The sequence below is a fragment of the Rhinoderma darwinii genome, chromosome 2 (assembly GCF_050947455.1).
Source record: "Rhinoderma darwinii isolate aRhiDar2 chromosome 2, aRhiDar2.hap1, whole genome shotgun sequence".
NCBI classification, from domain to species: domain Eukaryota; kingdom Metazoa; phylum Chordata; class Amphibia; order Anura; family Rhinodermatidae; genus Rhinoderma; species Rhinoderma darwinii.
In genome coordinates, this window is record NC_134688.1 from 422,146,347 (window position 1) to 422,164,209 (window position 17,863).

The 17,863-nt window shown below is 46.2% G+C and overlaps 1 long non-coding RNA gene across 1 annotated transcript in view; it reads right to left on the reverse strand.

The window, feature by feature from the left end:
- Positions 1–12,034, reverse strand: part of LOC142743489 (uncharacterized) — a 63,358-nt gene extending 51,324 nt beyond the window's left edge. The window contains exons 1-2 of the long non-coding RNA XR_012881575.1: positions 11,988–12,034; positions 11,041–11,178 (exon numbers count right to left, since the gene is read on the reverse strand). This is a non-coding gene — a long non-coding RNA (uncharacterized LOC142743489). The remainder of the gene's footprint in view (positions 1–11,040; positions 11,179–11,987) is intronic.
- Positions 12,035–17,863: the final 5,829 nt, after the last annotated feature.

The following is a 17,863-nucleotide window of genomic DNA, read 5'->3' on the forward strand; positions in this document are numbered from 1 at the left end:
CGGATGGAGAAATAATATAAATATGTGGGGTTTCACACATTTGTTGGTGAGGGAAATTTAATGTTCTGGAGATATCATCCACTTGGTTCTACAATGCAGAAATCATTAATTTAATGGAGCCTATAGAGAGCACATACAAATACTATGTGATCAGCCCATTTTTTATTTTTTTAATGGTGTTTAGCTGTTATGTTTTCTGCCCCTACAATTCTGCTATCTTACTATTATGGCTCTCTTCAAGAAATGTCCTGCACATGGGTTACATTTATTGTTACGGGTCAGTAATCCTCATATCTGTAGTAGTGGCCTTATAAAGAAGCACCAGAAACCCAGCATTGTGTGCACGTCTTCTACAGGAGAAGACTCCATTGTTCCACGGAAGCCGTTAACATAATCATGTGTGTCATGGCAACTTTTCTAAATGCAGACATTCACTTTAATATTGAAGTGAGTGATAATGACTCATTTGGGAAATAACGCATTTCATCAGGAACTCATTATGTTGCTTTGTGTCCGTTCTCTTCAGTCTTATCTATGGAAGATGTGAAGGGGAGGGGGAATATTTGTCTTATTGGGGACTATAATTTAGGTCCGTTATTTCTCTTTTCTATTTACCTGTAAAACAGTTTAATAAAAGGCATAAAAGATACAAAACCAAATGAAACTTTCACTTTACAATGTGCATAATTGGGTAAACCAGTTCCCACTTGAACACATATTATTTCTCTGGGGGGTTAATATGCCCCTTTTGTTGTTGTATCATCTTGATGCAGTATCTTTGAGTGCCCTGGGAGACTACCGCTGTACTTTTTTTTTTTTTTTTTTTTATCTAGGAGGAGTGAGGTCATGAAGGTAGGTGCCCATTTAACTTTTTTGTTTTTGGAAAACCACTTATGTTTGGTATAGTGTTTGGATGGGCAGACCAATCTCTATTTCCTTTATGACTCAGATTGTGAGTCCCAAACTGCAAATTGGGAGTCTCCAGATTTGCCCAGAAACCTGCTTTAGATGACCATAGTACTGCCCGTACTGTGGTTCTATTGAAACTTAGATCACCGTAGAACTGTATGAAGCTGCCCATAATGTGCAGGGGAACTAAAAAGTGCATTCTTGTTTTTACATATGCCCTAACGGTTAGAGTAAGCAAATGGTCTACTCTCTTTCTGAGGCAACATGTACACGACTGTTGCAGTCGATTAGGCCACAAACTACGGATTCTCCTGTCCGTATTTGGGTCTGAAATGCCTCCGAGTAGCTACCGCAACCATTCTGTATATTCGTATATTACAGCTGTGTTGTTTCCGTGTGTCATCCGTATTCTGCGGTCTGCACCCATAGGTAGGTCATGTGATTGGTTGCTGTAGAGCCACACTTTCAAACTAATTTTTTATTATTATGTATTATTATTTTTAGTTAAATTAGGCCCACCCTATCCTCAGGAAAAGTAAATGGAGATTTTGCTTACTTATCACCCGATGCTAGTTTCATGTTCCTACATTACTTGTGTGTTCGGTGAAGGCCCAATGGCCTACAGTAGAATTAGCAAACCCTGAATGTATGGAAATATTTTGATACAATGTAATGGGGCAATGTATAAAAGCGAACATATAACATAACCATATCACAATTGAACACTACTGGATAATACCTTCTGTTACATGGACTTGTGTGATGATAGGCACGTGTGTTTCTTCATTGCATTGCCCTTATATGTTTGGCGTTGTATAGGAAGATATGTTCCATGCAAATGTCTCTCCCCTTGGGAGCATAAGGCTGTGCCATAAATAACTACTCACTGTTAACCCAATGCAAATCTATGACAAGTGAATATGTGCATGACCGAGGCAGGTGTACACTACCATTCAAAAGTTTAGGGTCACTTAGAAATTTCCTTATTTTTGAAAGAAAAGCACAGTTTTTTCCAATGAAGATAACATTAAATTAATCAGAAATACACTCTATACATTGTTAATGTGCTAAATGACTATTCTAGCTGCAAATGTCTGTTTTTTAATGCAATATCTACATAGGTGTATAGAGGCCCATTTCCAGCAACCATCACTCCAGTGTTCTAATGGTACATTCTGTTTGCTAACTGTGTTAGAAAGCTAATGGATGATTAGAAAACACTTGAAAACCCTTGGACAATTATGTTAGCACAGCTGTAAACCGTTTTGCTGTTTAGAGGAGCTATAAAACTGACCTTCCTTTGAGCTAGTTGAGAATCTGGAGCATTACATTTGTGGGTTCGATTAAACTCTCAAAATGGCTAGAAAAAGAGAGCTTTCATGTGAAACTCGACAGTTTATTCTTGTTCTTAGAAATGACGGCTTTTCCATGCGAGAAATTGCCAAGAAACTGAAGATTTCCTACAACGGTGTGTGCTACTCCCTTCAGAGGACAGCACACACAGGCTCTAACCAGAGTAGAAAGAGAAGTGGGAGGCCCTGCTGCACAACTGAGCAACAAGACAAGTACATTAGAGTCTCTAGTTTGAGAAATAGACGCCTCACAGGTCCTCAACTGGCAGCTTCATTAAATAGTACCCACAAAATGCCAGTGTCAACGTCTACAGTGAAGAGGCGACTCTGGGATGCTGGCCTTCAGGGCAGAGTGGAAAAGAAAAAGCCATATCTGAGACTGGCTAATAAAAGGAAAAGATTAATATGGGCAAAAGCACACAGACATTGGACAGAGGAAGATTGGAAAAAAGTGTTATGGACAGACGAATCGAAGTTTGAGGTGTTTGGATCACACAGAAGAACATTTGTGAGATGCAGAACAACTGAAAAGATGCTGGAAGAGTGCCTGACGCCATCTGTCAAGCATGGTAGAGGTAATGTGATGGTCTGGGGTTGCTTTGGTGCTGGTAAAGTGGGATATTTGTACAAGGTAAAAGGGATTTTGAATAAGGAAGGCTATCACTACATTTTGCAACGCCATGCCATACCCTGTGGACAGCGCTTGATAGGAGCCAATTTCATCCTACAACAGGACAATGACCCAAAGCACACCTCCAAATTATGCAAGAACTATTTAGGGAGGAAGCAGGCAGCTGGTATTCTATCTGTAATGGAGTGGCCAGCGCAGTCACCAGATCTCAACCCCACAGAGCTGTTGTGGGAGCAGCTTGACCGTATGGTACGCAAGAAGTGCCCATCAAGCCAATCCAACTTGTGGGAGGGCCTTCTGGAAGCAAGGGGTGAAATTTCTCCCGATTTCCTCAGCAAATTAACAGCTAGAATGCCAAAGGTCTGCAATGCTGTAATTGATGCAAATGGAGCATTCTGTGACGAAAGCAAAGTTTGAAGGAGAAAATTATTATTTCAAATAAAAATCATTATTTCTAACCTTGTCAATGTCTTGACTATATTTTCTAGTCATTTTGCAACTCATTTGATAAATATAAGTGTGAGTTTTCATGGAAAACACAAAATTGTCTGGGTGACCCCAAACTTTTGAACGGTAGTGTATGCTTACTAATTTTATTGCCATCATTGAACTGGGAAGGAATAATGACTTAAATAACAATCTGGTGGCTGAAATAATCTAAATGCATCATCGTCATCTTGATACACTACTGTTGACACAATATCACTAATAAATTATCTTATACCGTTGATTTTAATCAATTGACTTTATTAAAAAATTTTTTTTACCTTTTACGATAGTTTCTATGTATCCTGTATACATACGAGCGGTTTCGTTCTCCCTCAGCCGATTCCTTCAGTTCAGCTGACGGCTCGGCTGAGAGCGAGTCCTGTGTGTCTCTGATATCCTGAACACCTAATATTGATCACATCTAAAAAGTTGATCGAAAGTTGATATTTGGTCGATCCTATGTGTCCGAGACAAACAGGACTCGTTTTCAGCCGAGCCTTTAGATCAACTGAGCTGACCGAATCGGCTGAGAGAGAAAAGCTGTAACGTAAATATATATATTTTTTTATATATATATTTTTTAATAAAGTCAATTCAAAAAGTGCTTAAAAACATTAATTTAATAATATAATTTTTATATTTAAAAAAAACAAAAAAAAAACATTTAAAATGTTTCCATAGCTTTTAAATGGGTTTTTCCATAAGGATAGGTGATAAATATCTGATCAGTGGGGGCCCCATGTGAATGGAGTGGTACCGCGTAGCCTTGGCCACCGCCCAATGAATTTCTATGGGGCAGCCAAGCACCAGCCCACGTCAAAGAAGTGCATGTCACTTCTTTTGCCGTTTTTGGAGCTGTTTTTCATTGACTCCGTAAAATACGCTGCCAAAAACGCGAGTTGTTAAAAAAACGTCTGAAAATCAGGAGCTGTTTTCAGGCGAAAACAGCTCTGTAATTTCAGACGTGTTTTGCTACTGCGTGTGAACATACCCTAAGCGTATGTTCAGATGTTGCAGAATTCAATTAACTGTAAATCTTTGCAGATTTTCGATGCAGAAAACGTTATCTGCATGTAGCCTAAAAAATCAGCTTGTTAACAAATTCGCAACATGACCCTGCTGTTGCGGATTAAAAGTGTGGAAATTGTGTTCATAAAGGAAGCTGTATGATGGATCCTAAAGGTACAAAGGTATTATAGAATCCATCGAGGTTTCCAATGTTTTAAGGGCAAGAATAGCACTGCATGCTGCATACCTCCAAACTTTCAATTATCGCAAAGAGAGACAACCGATACAGTGCACGTAGCACTTTTTTTTTCCTTTTAAAACCACGCCTCTAATCCCACCCAATCCACGCCCATACACACCCGGTTCAACCCACACCGTATCATGCTCCCATAGTGCCTCCCATGCAGTATAATACCCCCATAGCTGCCACCATACGCCCAGGGGCGTAGCTAAAGGCTCATGGGCCCCGGTGCAAGAAATCAGCTTGGGCCTCCCCAACACCACCATCACCAGACCCCTGCGCGCGCCTATGCCCAGCCGCATTTCTCAACAGCCCCCATAGTATAATGCCCCCACACACAGTGTAATGCTCCTATAGCTGCCCCCACACAGTATAATGCCCCATGCAGTATAATGCCCCCATAACTGCCCATGCCATATAATGGCCCACATAGCTGCCCCCGTACAGTATAATGCCCTACATATCAGCTCCCCATACAGTATAATGCCCCAATATCAGCCCCCCATCTTATCAACCCCCCCATACAGTATAATGCCCCCATATGTGCATAATAGAAAAATAACATTACTTACCTATCCCCGTTCCCGCACCGCGTGGAGGATCCTAATCCTCCTCTGGTCTGTGCTATGAGTGACTCAGTTCAGACAGGCGTGATGATGTCACTACATTGCGCCTGCGTGGAGCCGCTTAGGGCACAGTGAATGCTGGAGCAAGGAGACGTCCGCTCCTTGCTCCAGCATTCAACGGAACCGGGACCCCGGTGAGTGACTCACGACCCCCCCCCCCGGGGGACGCGACCCACAGTTTGTAATGTATTGTGCAGTTTGCGGTGGAGAGAGGAGGGGGAGCTGTAATTTAACGGGTCCCCCCCTCTCCACCGCAAACACAGACAGCACAATACAATACATTACAACACAATATAATACAATACATTACATTACAATACAGACTCTGCAGCTCACCTGGAGTCTTCCGCACCAGCTCTTCCACTGCACTGGCTGGAAGACGTGTCACGGTACTAAGTGTACCATGTGACCGTAACCAGGAAGTGCCGGCTTCATGACACAGAAAATTGAATTAACCAGCATGCTGTATGGCAACTGCGACTCCTATAGCTATGCCACTGCATACTCCCATAGCTGCCACAATAAAGCATAATGCCACCATAGATGCATCCATGCAGTATAAAGCCAACACAGATGCCCCCGTGCAGTATAATGCCCACACAATGACCCCATGCAGTCTAATGACACAATTCCCCACACAGCATATTGCCCCATACAGTATAATGCCCCTACAGTATAATGCCCACACAGATGCCTTCATACAGTATAATGACCCATAGCTGCCCCATACAGTATAATGCCCCCATAGCTTCCCTATACAGTATAATGCACCCTTAGCTACCCCCTAGTGCCAGTGCCCACGTATATAGTGCCCATGTAGATACTGCCAAGCCCCCCCTTAAAGATAGTGCCATTCCCCCTGTAGATAGTGCTACCCCCGCCCCTGTAGCCATTGGGACTCTCTCTAGGTACGGAATCTCCAGCCAGAGCATCGGCCACGCTGTAGCCGGGGATTCCGCTCCAGTAAGAGCCCCTGACGTCACTGTCCATATATGGACAGTGGCGTAAGGGGTTCCCTATAGGAGTGGAAACCCCCGGCCAGAGTGTCGGCAATGCTCTGGCCAGGGATTCCACTCTTGGAGGAGCCAATGACATCAATGTCCATATATACTTTAGCATTGGGTTCAACTGTATCTGTGTACTGACGACGCAGATACAGTTGACACCAGGACTCCGGGGACATACCACTAGGTGCCCAGGACAGCAGGAGATTGCCCAAAATTTGGGATGGTTGGGAGATATGCATGCTGCGCTATTCCTTTGTGCCTAAATGCCTGAGGCTCCAAACCGAGCGGCGGTATGAACAAGGAATAATTATTAGTGGGAAAGTCAAAACTGTGAAACAAATTTATAAAGGTGCAAACTGCCTTTAGTCACGAAAGGTTGTGGAAGGAGATCAAAATATATTCTTATTTTTAATGTGGTTGCAACTTGTATCTAAAATACAGCGTAAATACCATACACCGATAAATATACACAACTTTCATATGAAATCCTGAGACGCAGGAACATGAATGTGTCGCTTTGATACTTGTTTCTGTAAACTGCCTCTTGTAATGCCAAATTCTGAGCGTGGCATCCATATACAATGTCACCATTGTTGGCAAACGTATGTACCCCTCCCCCTCTTTCCTGCCTGCCTCCGGCTCACAGTGTAGTTTGCATATGCGATAACAGTAAAATGCTGCTCTGTTTCTTATAAGGGATGAAACAATTTGAGTCTTAATAGAAAATTCCATAAGAATGATACATCTGCCAAACATTTATTTACTAGAGTATAGGTACTATGCAACTGACAAAAAATAACGCCCACATTGCAGCTCCCACAGGGGTTGTCACCTAGCTTTCCTACACTTCTAAATTGCAAAACTAGTTTAACAGTGATCACGTTCCCAAAGCTGCCCGAGCACATAAGACGAATGTCGGCGTTATCCATTGACCATATAATGTGTATGGGGGTCTCCCAGCTGTCCCCCGCTGGCATGTCTTGGTGAAATTGAAGATCAGATATTTATCTTTGCTGTTTATGGCTAATTTGGTGACCACTTTTCTGGGAGCTGTAATGGTGGCCACATAAGTTATAAAACACCTTTCCTAGAATCGGATATGACAGAAGCAGATGAATAGAATTTTGAAAAAATTGACAGACAAGGGTCCGTGTGCTGAGACCCCCACCGATCGCTGATACGAATGGGCAGAAGGGCTCGGATGAGCGCAGTGCCCCTTCAGCTGTAATGGTATAACTTTGGCTCTTCTCGGAAAGACAGAGTTAGCTGAAGACGGGCTAATCTACTTCTATGAGCGCCAGGGGCGTCGCTAGCACCGGGCCTTCAGGACCCAGGGCCTGGATCTTTGGCCCGGTGCCCCGGATCCCTCCTCGACTGGCACACTCGTGTCGCAGTGGTCGCAATTGTGACGGGGCCGCAGCCACCCGCACCACATCTGTAAATGTTACTATAGTAACTGGGACCTATGTAATCAAATACACAGGCCCCTGTTACTATAGTAACGACACCTACTTATCCATCTTCCTTCCCAAGCACAGCGGCAGTCCTGACGTCTTCTCACTTCATGACGTCAGGATGCTGTGCGCCGCGGATGACGTCCCGGCGCTAGATGGTGTTGGGGCATCAGTTGTATCCGGAGCCGAAGAGGAGGTAAGTGTAACGTTATGATCTGCTGGGGTCCTGAATCTAAGCATGCCTTGTGGTAGGCTTAGATACAGGGTCTAACAGACAGTATCCCACATGGACCCTGTATCTAAGCCTTCCACGTTATGCTTAGATATAGGGCCCCAGCAGATTACTGTCTGCTGGGGTCCTGTATCTAAGCATGCCTTGTGATAAGCTTACATACAGGGTCTAACAGACTGTGTCACACATGGACCATCTCTAAGCCTACCACGTGGTATTTTTAGATACATGGCCCATGTCTGATCCTGTCTGATGGGTCCTATATCTAAGCTTACCACATGTGTTACTAATGGTTTTTTTTTTTGTGTTTTTTTTACAGGTTCGGTCGTTGGACTACGTCGGATTCGAAAACTACTTCGATAACAGCTTTTTTTTATTTTCAATAAAATGGTTATTAAGGGTTTTATTTTGTATTTTCACACTGCCTGAGTGTGGTGGCCCAAATATCACTCTGCCCCAAATATACAAAAATATCTGCAACAAAAGCAACGTGTCATATTTTGCTGGCTTATAATAAGTTTCCTGCTAAAATAGAAAAAAAAATAGAGTAACTGTCGTTTATGTCACATGTCATAGTGACAATTCAGAAGTTTTGATTGGTGGGGGTCCGGGTGCTGAGACACCCACCAATCACTGAAACAAAGGGGCAGTAGCAGCTTTTTTTTTTTTCTTCAATAAAATGGTTAATAAGGGTTTTATTTCAATAAAATATTTTATCTATGTCTTTGTATTTTCTTTTAAACTTTATTACTACCGCTTCAATAATAGCTGCTGGCTGATTGACAGCGTCCATTACTAAGGCGGGGCTCAGTGTTAGCCGGTGCAGAGGCTAAGGGTATGTTCATACGGCCTATTTTCGGTTGTTTTTCGGGCCATAAACGCCCGAAAAACGGCTGAAAAATCGGAAGCGGAACGCCTCCAAACATCTGCCCATTGATTTCAATGGGAAAAACTGCATTCTGTTCCAATGGGCTGTTTGTGCAGGATACTTCTTGGGCTGTTTTTGGAGCCGTTTTTCACTGACTCTATTGAAAACCGCTCCAAAAATGCAGCGAAAATCGTGAGTGGCTTAAAAAACGTCTGCAAATCATGAGCTGTTTTCCCTTGAACATACACTAACCGCCATTATTACCCTGGTACCCACCGCCACAGGGGTACTGAGAAGAGCTGGGTACGATCCAGTACCCGACCATCTGTAGTGATGGTTGAGTACTGGGGCGGCCACAGGCTGGTAATATTAGGCTGGGAAAGGCCAGAAACAATGCCCTTTCCCACCCTGGTAATGCTAGGTTGCGGCTGCTATGTTGGGGAATTGGAGAAAACAACATGGGCTCCCCCCCCCTATTTTTCATAACCAGCCAGATACAACATAGCAGCCGCATCCTAGCATTACCAGGGTGGAGAGGACCACTGTTTCTGGCCTTTCCCAGCCTAATAATACCAGCCTGCGTCCACCCTCAGTGCCCAACCATCACTACAGATGGTCGGGTACTGGATCGTAACCGCCTCTTCCCTGCATCCCTGGTGGCGGTGGGTACCGGGGTAGGTTAGTCTCTGCACCGGCTAACACTAATCCCTGTTTTAGTAATGGACGCTGTCAATCAGCCAGCAGCTATTACTGAAGCGGTAGTAATAAAGTTTAAAAGAAAATACAAAGACATAGATAAAATATTTTATTGAAATAAAAGCCTTATTAACCATTTTATTGAAGAAAAAAAAAAAGCTGCTACTGCCCCTTTGTTTCAGTGATTGGTGGGTGTCTCAGCACCCGGACCCCACCAATCAAAACTTCTGAATTGTCACTATGACATGTCAAAAGTTTTAATAAACGACAGTTACTCTATTTTTTTTCTAATTTAGCAGGAACATTTTATTATAAGCCAGCAAAATATGACACGTTGCTTTTGATGCAGATATTTTTGTATATTTGGGGCACAGTGATATTTGGGCCTCCACACTCAGGCAGTGTCTAACACAATAAATAATTTCCTGTGCTGTCCTGTCCTTGGAGGACATGTCATGGGACCCTCATCATCAGGGGCGTAACTAGGAAAGACTGGGCCCCATAGCAAACTTTTGACTGGGGCCCCCCCTCTGCTGGGAATCACACAACCCCCCCCCCTTGTAGATAGTGCCTCCCTATAGATTCCACCACACAGCGCCCCCCTATAGATAGCACCATACACAGCCCCCTGCAGATAACGCCATACAGCCCCCCTGTAGATAACGCCATACAGACCCCCTCTGTAGATAACGCCATACAGCCCCCCCTGTAGATAACGCCATACAGCCCCCCCTGTAGATAACGCCATACAGCCCCCCCTGTAGATAACGCCATACAGAACCCCTCTGTAGATAACGCCATATAGCCCCCCCCCCCAAAAAAAAACGGCCTATAGTTTGTCCTACAAAAGACATGCATCCCCTATCCACAGGATAGGGGATACATGTGTGATCGCTGGCAGCGATAAGGAGAACGGGGGACCGAAAGTCCCCCGAAGTTCTCCATGACTAACCTCGGACTTCCGGCGTCTGCGCAGTTCAATAAAAATGAAAGGAGCGCTAGTCACGCATGCGCACAAGCGCGACCGGCGCTCCATTCATTTCTACGGAGCTGCCGACACAGACCCCGGAAGTCTGAGGTTTGTCATGGAGAACTTAGGGGGGACTTTTGGTCCCCTGTTCTCCTCATCCCTGCCAGCGATCACACATGTATCCCCTATCCTGTGGATAGGGGATACATGTCTTATGTAGGAACAACCCCTTCAGTGGCGTCGCGCTGTAGCAGCTATAGCGGCTGCTAGCGGAGCCTGCGGCCATGGGAGGGGGCCGTGCCGGCGGGTGGCACGGGCCCCCTCATGCTGCAGGCTCTGTAGAAGTCGCTACGGCTGCTATAGCGGTAGTTACGCCACTGCGTATAGGTTTGTACGGCGTAAAACTACAGCTCCCAGCATGGCCTGAACAATGGTAAGGATATGCTGGGAGATGCGGTTTCACAAAAAAAATCCTATCACCATCATCTCGCTGCAGATCATACAGTGACTACATTACTGATTAGAGGCAGAATAAACATTTACATTAAGTGACTCACCGGTGACGTCTCAGATTGTAGTTGTTTTCTTCTCCCTCCGGTTCAGACATCTATGATGGATTTCTCCCGGCCATGACCCATTTCTGCAGTTTTCCGTTCAGATGTCTTCAGCTTCTCACTTTTAAAACATTTCTGCTCCTATAAACAAAGTTAAAATTCTCAACACATCTAAATATAACTGTCACAAACACACAACATGCCCCCTGTAGATAGTGACCTACATAGAAGCCCCTATAGATAGTGCCCACATATGGACTCCAGAGCTGCAAGGCAATAGTGCTAACCACTGAGCCACCGTGCTGCCCTACATATAGCTTCCCCTATAGTTAGTGCTCCACGTATAGCCCACCTCTGTATATAGTGTCTCACATATAGCTCCCCCTGTATATAGTGTCCCACATATAGCCCACCCCTGTAGACTGTGCACTACATATAGCCACCCTGTTGCTAGTGCCCCACAGGTAACCCACCCCTGTATATAGTGTCCCACATATAGACCCCCCTGTATATAGTGCCCCACAGGTAACCCACCCCTGTATATAGTGTCCCACATATAGACCCCCCTGTATATAGTGGCCCACATATAGACCCCCACCTGTATATAGTGGCCCACATATAGAGCCCCCTGTATATAATGGCCCACATATAGAGCCCCCTGTATATAGTGGCCCCCACCCCCACATATAGACCCCCCTGTATATAATGGCCCACATATAGAGCCCCCTGTATATAATGGCCCACACAACCACATATAGACCCCCCTGTAGCTACTACCCCACATATAGACCCCCCTGTAGCTACTGCCCCACATATAGACCCCCCTGTAGCTACTGCCCCACATATAGACCCCCTATATATAATAGCCCACATAAAGATGACCCCCCCCCACTATAGATAATGCCATTCACATTTTTATGAGGGGAAAAAAAAAAACTTGACATACTCACATTCGCCGGTTCCCACGCTGTTCACTGGCGATGCAGACATGCTCTCTTCTGAGCATGTCTGCAGGAGCTGAACGAGCGTCCTCCAATGACGCCGATTGGCGGGGCAGAATGACTTGCCCCGCCAATCAGCACCTTCCAAGCATGGAAGCGGCGCGATGATGTCATCGCGCCGCTAGCCAATCAGTGTCATTGTAAGGCACTGGATGGTCAGGCACGGAACATGCCCGGCCATTCAGTGCTAATACATGTATTTGGCTGCCGCTAGCACTGGGGCCCCCTCCGGTGCTAGCGACACCTACAGGCATGAGAGGGCCTGTGTAAGGCTCGGCGTCGCGGGCCCCACAGTAGCGGCGCTACCGCTGTAGTAGCCATAACGGCTGCTAGCGGCGCCACCGGGCCCCCTCAAGCCCCGGGCCCCGTAGCAGCCGCTACTGCTGCTACCGCGGTAGTTACGCCACTGCTCATCATTCAAGAGAAATAGAGAATGTAGGTCATTACCAGGGCGAGTGCCCTGAGGAAATGAACATTGAGGCAATGAAACCATTCTCATTCTATTAGGTACTCACACACTGGAAGTCCTGTGAAGCAGCACATTTTATATGGTCATTTGGAATTGTGATTTAGATGTATAGGAGATAAAGAATAATTGGTGATGATAATAATAATAATGAAGAGGAACAGCACAAACATTTATTTTGTGCAAAGCAAAAGTAGAAGCCACCAATCTGATCAAATGTGCAAGTGAAAATGGAAAAAGACCAGAAGCTCCACTTTTCCATTGTATTGATTTTCATAAGGTCTTGTGGGGTGTTCCCGGTTTGCAGTGGTTGGTTCCTACCAAAAGTAGGCAATTGGTGAACCGGCAACATGGTCATAGGCGCCCAAGGTTTATTGATGTGAGTGGGCTAACCCATATGGTCTGATCCCACAGAAGAGCTATTGTAGCACAAATTGCGTAAAAAGTTTCTGCTGGATATGATAGAAAGGTGTCGGAACACACAGTGCATCACCGCTTACTGCGTCTGGGACTGCGTAGCTGTCCATGCTGACCCCTGTCCCTTACCGAAAGCACCTACAATCAGAACTGAGACATAAAGCAATGGATGAAGGTGGACTGCTCTGATAAATCACGTTTTCTTTTACATCGCGTGGATGACTGGGTGGGTGTGCAGCACTTACCTGGGGATCAGATGGCACCATTATACACTATGGGAAGAAGGCAAGCCAGCGGAGGCAGTGTGATTTTCTGGGCATTGTTCTGCTGGGAAATCCTGGCATTCATGTGGATGTTACTTTGACACGTACCACTTACCTAAATATTGTTGCAGACCAAGTACATCCCTTCATGGCAACTGTATTCCCTAAGGGCAGTGGCCTCTTTTAGCAGGTATAATGCGCCCTGCCACACTGAAAAAAATTGTTCTGGAATGGTTTAAAGAACATGGTAAAGAGTTAAAGTTTTTGACTTGGCCTCCAAATTCCCCAGATCTCAATCCAACAGAGCATTTGTCAGATGTGCTTGAAACAAGTCTGATCCATGGAGGTCCCCACCTTGCAAGCAGTTTTATTGTGAATTGCCGCAGTTTGCATTGCGATTTTCACATGTGCAGCATTTACTGGTAAAAAATATTTATTTTTAAGTTTCACCTGTAAAAACGTATAACTTCTTATATACTCCCTGCTGCAGCATTTTGGCAGAAAAAAACAGAAAAACACCTCTAACCCCTGTGTGGACAGTGACGTCATATATGGACAGTAACGTCAGGGGATCCCTCTAGGAGAGGACTCTCTGGCCAGAACGTCGGCAATACTCTTGCCGTGGATTCCACTCCAGGAGTAGCCCCTGACTTCACTGTCCATGTATAGATAGTGACACGAGTGGCTTCCCTGGGCTCAGTGCTTAAAGTAGCGCTGTGCCTGGGGAGTCCTCAGAGAGTGGGCTCTGTACCAGTGGCGGATTAAGTAGACCATGGGCCCTGGGCTGTTACCCAAACTTGGGCCACCCTTCTGCACCGCCGCCCTGCTGCGCCGTAACTATTTTTAACACTACCTTTTTGGGCAAGCATTAACAAATGAGTGTTATGATTCCCCTTGTCACAGGGCTGTGTCCCTACATACTGACCGTATCACACTGTGCTGGGACACATCCTCCTGACAAGGGGAATTGTCTATCAGTCCTGGACTGCAGAAAGACTTTTTGTGAAATACAAGGATTTCCTATAATAAACATGTCAGGAGAGGTGACAGATTCTCTATAAATCTAGTGACTCACAGGTGACGACGTCTCAGATTCTAGTCGTTTTTTCCCCCTCTTTTCTTCTCCATCCGGTCCAGAGCTCATGACGACTTCTCCCGGCCATGACTCATTTCAGCAGAATTTGCCACTCAGATGTCTTCGGCTCCTCACTTTTCCAAAATTTCCACACCTAGAAATGAAAACAAAGTTATCAGGGTGCCAAATACTGTGCCCCTAAATATAATAGCACCAAACACTGCGCGCCTGAATATAATAATACCACACACTGTAAAACACCACATACACACAGCCCCCTGTACATAGTGCGACACACAGCCCCATGTACATAGTGACACACACAGCCCCTATAGAGATTACACACCCCCATAGATAGCGCCACACACAGCCCCCTGTAGATATCACACATCCCCCCATAGAGAGTGTTACACACAGCCCCCTATAGATAGTGCCATTCAGCCCCCCTGTAGAGAGCGCTACACAGCCCTCCCCCTCTTGTAAATAGCGCCAAAAAGCCCCCACCATAAAGAGCGCCACACACATACTGCTGTGGATAGTGCTACACAGCCACCCCCCCCATTTTATATAGTGCTACCCAGCCCTCCCCCTTTGTATATAGTGTCACACAGCGCTCTCCCTTTGTATATAGTGTCACACAGCGCACCCCCTTTGTTTATAGGGCCACACAGCACTCCCTCTTGCATATAAGGCCACATAGCGCTCCCCCCTTGTATATAGTGTACTCAGCGCTCCCCCCCTTGTATATAGTGTCACAGAGCACTCCCCCCCCTTTGTATACAGGCCCACACAGCGCTACCCTCCCCCTTCTATATAGGGCCACCCAGCACTCCCCCTTGTATATAGTGTAATGGAGCATTCCCCCCCCCTCCTTGAATATATACACAGCGATAGTCCCCACCTAAAAATATATATAAAGTTTACTTACCTTACCCAGTGGCGGCCGCTCCAGCTGGACGCGTGTGAATCCACAAGACTAGACGCATGCGCAGACCGGCATGATGCAGTACATCATCACACCGGCCTGCGCAGGGAGTCTTCCCAGCGCCTTATAGGCTGCAAGCCGAACATTATAGGCTGCAGCCTAGTATTCATTTGTATCTAAGTCCTGAGGACTCGGATACAAATGAATGTGGCTGCCGCTAGTACCGGGGCCCCCTCCGGTGCTAGCGACGCCACCGGGCATGAGGGGGCCCGTGCGATCATGTGCGTTTTTTTACTGGCTATAGGCCCCCCGGGAGCCTTGGGCCCCGGGCGGCCGCCCGAACCGCCCTAATGATAATCTGCCACTGCTCTGTACTAATGCTGAAGCAGGGAGCTGACAGTTTCTTGCTTCAGCATTGGATTCAACTGTATCTGCGTCCTGAGGACACAGAAACGGTTGACACCACCAGCCGTCCGGGACAATGGGACACCGACCGGAATCCGGGATTGTCCCGCTGAATGCGGGATGGAGGTATGAATTATAAGGGGATATTTAACTAATAACTACAATGCATTATTTCAGCTGGGAACTGCAAGGACCTTGTATTAATTTGCAAATTTAAATTCATGAGTGAGGCCCCATGCACACGAACATAAAAACGTAATTACGGGCCCATAGACTTCTATTGGCCATGGGTACCTCCCCGTATACTTACGGGAAGGTGCCCGGGCCATTGAAAAATATAGAACATGTCCTATTTTAGGCCGTAATTACGGCACCGGCAGGCACATAGAAGTCTATGGGGCTCCCGTAATTACGGGTGACTACGTGTGTGCACCCGTAATTACGGGAGCGTTGCTAGGCGACGTCAGTGGATAGTCACTGTCCAGGGTGCTGAAAGAGTTAACTGATCGGCAGTAACTCTTTCAGCACCAGGGAGTGACTACCGATCACAATATAAATCAACGTGTAAAAAAAATAGAAGTTCATACTTGCCCAGAACTCCCTGCTTCTTCCTCCAGTCCGGCCTCCCGGGATGACGTTTCAGCCCATGTGACCGCTGCAGCCAATCACAGGCTGCAGCGGTCACATGGTCTGCCGCATCACCCAGGGAGGTTGGGCTGGATGTGGAAAGGGGGACGCGTCACCAAGACAATGACCAGGTAAGTATGAATTTCTTTTACTTTTACCTCGGAAAGGGCTGCCCCTTCCCTCTATCCTGCACTGATAGAGAGAAGGGGCTGCCGATTAGTGCAGTGCAATTTTGCAGCGAAAACGTGCCCGTAAATACAGGTGGAATACTGGTGACACCGGACCCGTATTTACTGGCACGGGTCCGTAAATACTGGTGCAATACGGGTCGAAGACGTGTGACCAAGGACCCATATTTACGGGAGCAAAAAAATACGTTCGTGTGCATGAGGCCTTAATGTATCCTCCACAGTTTCTTTTCTATGGTGTACACGATTAACTGCATCTGTAGATTTGCATCATTTGCAATGCTAAGCAGTTGAAAAGGCAAGGAATGCAATTTACAATCAAAGAAGTGGATGCAAAATAGGGAGGACTGTGCAATCACAGTATTTCTATAAGGGCCGATACAGACGGACGTTGCGTTTTTGCGCGCGCAAACAACGCAGCGTTTTGCGCACGCAAAAACCATTTGACAGCTGCGTGTGTCATCCGTGTATGATGCGCGGCTGCTGTCACTGTCCAACGTGCTGAAAGAGCTAACTGATCGGCAGTAACTCTTTCAGCACCCTCGACAGTGAATGCCGAACACAATATACAACAACCTGTTAAAAAAAAAGAAAAAGTTCGTACTTACCGAGAACTTCCCGGCCGTTGCCTTGGTGACGCGTCCTTGGTGACGCGTCCTTGGTGACGCGCCTCTCTTGACATCGGGCCCCACCTCCCTGGATGACGCGGCAGTCCATGTGACCGCTGCAGCCTGTGCTTGGCCTGTGATTGGCTGGAGCTGTCACTTGGACTGAATTGTCATCCCGGGAGGTCAGACTGGAGGAAGAAGCCGGGAGTTATCGGTAAGTCAGAACTTCGTTTTTTTTTACAGGTTCATGTTTATTGGGATCAGTAGTCACTGTCCATGGTGCTGAAACAGTTTAACTCTTTCAGCACCCTGGACAGTGACTATCTCCGGACGTCGCGTACCGGAAATTTTTTTGCCGGGTTCGGCCAAAACGAGTTCGGCCGAACCCGGTGAAGTTCGGTTCGATTGTCCGGGTTCGCTCATCTCAAAGACACTCCATTTGGATGTTTGGAAACAGAAAAGCACCTGGTTACATTCATCCTTTTGACAGCTGGTGCGCTGTTTCAGTCGGTTCGCACGGAAGTGCTTCCGTGCGACCTGCGTGGTTTTCACGCACCCATTGACTTCAATAGGTGCGTGATGCGCGAAATACGCAGAGATATTGAACCTCTCGCGCTTTTTGCGCAGCTGACAAACGCTGCGCAAAAAGCACGGACTGTCTGTACTGCCCCATAGACTTGTATTGGTCTGTGCGTGGCGCGTGAAAACCACGCGGCCCGCACGGACCGAATACACGCTCGTGTGAATCCCCCCTTAAGGGTATGTTCACACGGCTTATTTTCAAATGTTTTTCGTGCCGTGATTTCAATGGGAAAAATGTTTTTCTGTTCTGATGGGCTGTTTTTTTACAT